Source organism: Cupressus sempervirens, chromosome 3 (genome assembly GCF_028749045.1).
Source record: "Cupressus sempervirens isolate cs-2001-9-10 chromosome 3, ASM2874904v1, whole genome shotgun sequence".
Lineage (NCBI taxonomy): Eukaryota > Viridiplantae > Streptophyta > Pinopsida > Cupressales > Cupressaceae > Cupressus > Cupressus sempervirens.
Window position 1 is genome coordinate 758,528,797 of NC_143120.1, and position 4,361 is coordinate 758,533,157.

General features: G+C 31.7%; 1 pseudogene; it reads right to left on the minus strand.

Annotated features, from left to right (window-relative positions):
• Window positions 1-3,235: 3,235 nt before the first annotated feature.
• Window positions 3,236-3,775, minus strand: LOC149569027 (callose synthase 12 pseudogene; annotated as a pseudogene).
• Window positions 3,776-4,361: the final 586 nt, after the last annotated feature.

The window sequence follows — 4,361 nt, forward strand, 5'->3', positions numbered from 1 at the left end:
TAACAACAATTTGTACATCGAAGAAGGACCATACAAGAAGATTGTGTTGGTAGAAATCTTTGTGGATAAACCTTTATTTATGGGATATGATGACTTGTGCAAAGCATTGTCAGAAGAAATGAGTAAAGAATTTTTGATGTCTATGTTTGGAGAGATAAAATTATTAGTTGCATTGTAGATCCAATAGAAGAAAGATGGTATTTACATTACTCAATCCAAATATATCAAGAAGATACTAAAGAAGTTTGGAATGAAAGATTCAAGACTAGTTTGAACTCCTATGTCTACTGGACATAAAATGTCCAAAAATAATGATTCTAAGGAGGTAGATTAGACCACATATAGATCAATGATTGGAAAATTGTAGTATGTAGTGCACACAAGGACTGATATTACATTGGCAGCTAGCATGGTGGCAAGATTCTTAGAAAATCCCAAAAAAAATCACATGATGACAATCAAGGGAATCATGAGATATCTGAAAGGTACTAAAGAAAATGGATTATGGTATAGAAAAGGAGGCATTTTGGATTTGAAAGAATTCACAGATATTGATTTGGTAGGAAGTGTTGATGAAAGAAAGAGCACCAGTGGTGAAGCATTCTTTCTTGGTAAAAGACTAGTGTCTTAGACAAGTAAGAAACAAAATTGTATGTCTTAGTTTATAGAAAAGGAAAAATATGTGGTAGTAGTTGTTAATTATTAAAATATTTTTTGGTTCAACCAGCTATTGGAAGGTATGAAGATAGGAATCAAAGATCCAATGGTTATCTTCTATGATAATACCAGTGCAATTAACATATCAAAAAATCTTGTGATGCATACAAAAACAAAACACATTGCTATAAAAATATGATTTTTTGAGAGAGTTGGTGCAAGATAAAGAGGAAAGATTTTAATATATGAATACTAAAGAAAAAATTGCAGATATATTCACTAAGTCATTATGTAAGGATACATTTCTATATCTAAGAGCTAAGTTAGGGGTCATTCCCATATCTAAAGCTCACTAAATGAAGTGTCACAGTGCATCAACTAGACCATGTTGAAGACTAGTCAGTTGATGTAGTATTGACAAGGGTAGATTGTAAATGAATCAATACATAAGGTACATTGACATTCATTGAATATTGTCTTTGGCCTGAGATGTCAAAGAGGGAGATGTTTTCTATCATATCTCATAAAAATTTTATAAAGAGAAAGAGAAGGAGATGTCCAGAAAAAAGGGAGAACAAACTTGGTCTAATATCAAAAATAGAGTTTTACCTTCAAATTGAGAAACTAAAGGCAGAGGGAGTTCACACTGAAAAGGGAGTTCTCATGGATGAGAATTAGAATGAAAGTAAGGATATGTTCCTTAATTTATTCTTGTTCTAAAATTTCATTGTATTATGACATGTTGTCCTGCCAATAGTACCAAAGAAGGAGATTGTTGGTAAAAATTGATTAATTGTGTATTGTCTTTGATGTTACACTAAATGTCCTATCATTTCTAGTCATTGTATGTTGAGCTCACTCGGGAATTGAAGATAGTTTTTTGTGTTTATTGAGCATTCCAAAGTTTTCCTAGTTTAGAAGACAGTGTCTACCAAGTCCACTCGGGCAACAAAAGAAAGTTTATAGAAGTTTAGTGTTAACCATGCTCACACGATTAATGAAGGAAATGTTGGATGGAACCAATGTTAACTGAGCTCACTTAGTTACTAAAGGAACTTTGTTTAAATGTAGTGTTGATTGAGTTCACTTGGTTAACACAGGAAAGTGTCTTTGAGTTCTAGTATCTATCGAGCAGGGTTGGCTGTGAAGGATTTTCTTGTTTTGGCATATTGAGTTCAACTAAATCATTTGTTCATTCTAGTTGAATAAGGAGATGAATATTAATTATTCTAATTTGTATTCAAGATAACTTGATAATATGTAAGATATAAATATAAGGTCAAGTTGAGGATTGAATGTGTGGAAACATAATTGAAGATTTCATGATTCTTAGATTAAATGAATTAGAAGGATAAAAAAAAATATCCTTGGTGACCTAAAAAGATACATTTGATTAGGAAGGATCAAGTATACAAGCTAGAATTGAGATCTATAATTAGAAATTGAGTTTCATTAGAAATCGGGTCATCTCATTTTTATCCTCTAACCATTCTAGCAGTGATCTAAATCTCTTAATAGAGTTGGCTCAACAACTATTTGTAAATCCTCTAAGAAGGTGGCATTTCTATTAAAGTGTCTAAATATCTCTAATAAGGCCACTCATAATAGGGTGATTAAATCTTCTAACAGGGTCACACCTAACAGTGTGTTTTATAACCTTTAACATGGTTTTCTCTTAATAGGGCTCACTTCAGAAGAGTGAAAAATAGTAACTAGTTGCAATTGGTGGTCTTTCCCAAATTGGGTTTCCTTGTTAAATCTTGGTGTCAATTGTGTTCATGCCAATTCTTTTATGTATATGCAAGTAAGTTAAAATAATATCAATCATAGATAATATCTCAATATTTTCATGATTAACATTGTCGAGCTATTTTAATGTTTATTGTGTTATACCATTTGTTAGTATAAACCAAGTGCCTGTGTACTTACCAAGTTACATCAGAGTTCAGTTTACACCTAGTTTTGATTTGTATTGACATTTAAGGGATCTTGGATTTTTTTTGTGGTAACTGATTCACCCTTCCCCTCTGAATTACTCCTCTTATATTTCCAACATAAATTAATTAGAATGTAGAGACTATTTTTTTTCAATGCTCCTAGCATCCTAGGACCTTTTTCTATGTTCCTACTATCCCAATAATAGATTTTACTTGATATTTAGTTGCATTTGTGAAATGTCACTAACATCCCTAGATGTTTCTATCCATCTGAGTAGGCTTTCCCTAATGCATTTAGAATAGCAGAAGGAATTAGGGGCACTTCTGATGCATCCCCATGTTCCCACAACATGATGGGTACTACGCACCTTAATAACCCCTAGGCAAGCATTTCCACCCATAGATCCCTGAATTTAGTTACACCCTTAGTGTGAAAAATCATATAAATCTACAAATTTAGACATTAAAAGAGGATTGACTTTCTATATTCTAAATATTAAAAGACATTTAAATTGCCATGAGGAGATATAATACATCTAATAATGAAAATATTTCTAAGTAAGAAAAAATGATGGATTCGAGTCATAAGTTTGGTGAAAAAAATGTCTATAGTTGCTAAAGTTTTAACCTTACCTAGACTACTATCCTAGATTTGACCTCTTGCGATCAAAAATATAGGATATTTGAAGTCCTCTATTGAATGTTTCATTGAACAATATATGAGTCTTCATTGACTAAAAACTAGGCAACTAAGAAACTATAGCCATTGGAATCATAACAATTATACCAAATGTAATTTGATATAATTGTGCCACTGCAACAACTATATAGAAAAATATAGATGATTATAGGAAGGACTCATGCACTTGAGCAATTAAGATTAGACCCCAACTAGTTGGTATGAATGTTAGGATAATCGTGAATAGATCGGTGAATTTAAAATTGGTTAACTGAAGAAAAATGACCAGTAATAAAATTGTCAAACTAACAGCCAAGGCTTGTATTGCCTAGTAGTAGATATGTTATTTTTCTACAGACTTACCATGAGCATATGAAATAACCACATAAATCCATGAAAGAAGGTACAAAAGTATACCTTTGCTTCTCCAAGCAATACCCAACCAATAAGTAATGTCATACTAGAAAAAGAAAAAAGAAAAATCTCTACAACCATTCTCCATAGTCCTATTGTTAAAAAATAAAGAGGTAAGATTGGAACATGTGAATACTAAAGAACAAATTGCATATAAAGATATATTACATTATGTGAATACTAACTCTCTCAAAAAATGATATTTTCAAAGAAATATTTTATTATTATACCAATAGAAGTATAGTCATCAATCTTTCCATCATTCAAGTGCATCCAAACTATATTAGAAATGTTAGCAAGGAAAATAGGCTTAAAAAAAATAGGTCCTCAAGTTAACTATAGAAGGTACCGTTGGTACTCAAAATTGAGCATGTGTACCCAACTATCTATTTGATGGATAAGAGGTGTTTAATTCTTCTAGCACCTTGAATTCAATGTTTTTATGTGTTTCATGAAGATAAATTATCATTCTGAGTCATTTCATGAAGTCTCATTTTGACCAATTGTCAAATCTGCATTTTCACCTAGGTGTCGAACAACAACAAGAGGTTATGTTTACAACTGAATGTCTTGCACCCAGTCATGCTTCATGACTCACTACTTTGGGAATGTTTAGAGTCAATAGCTAAGATCCTATTTTTCAAATTTTGATTTGTTTTGAGTCCATTTGACTA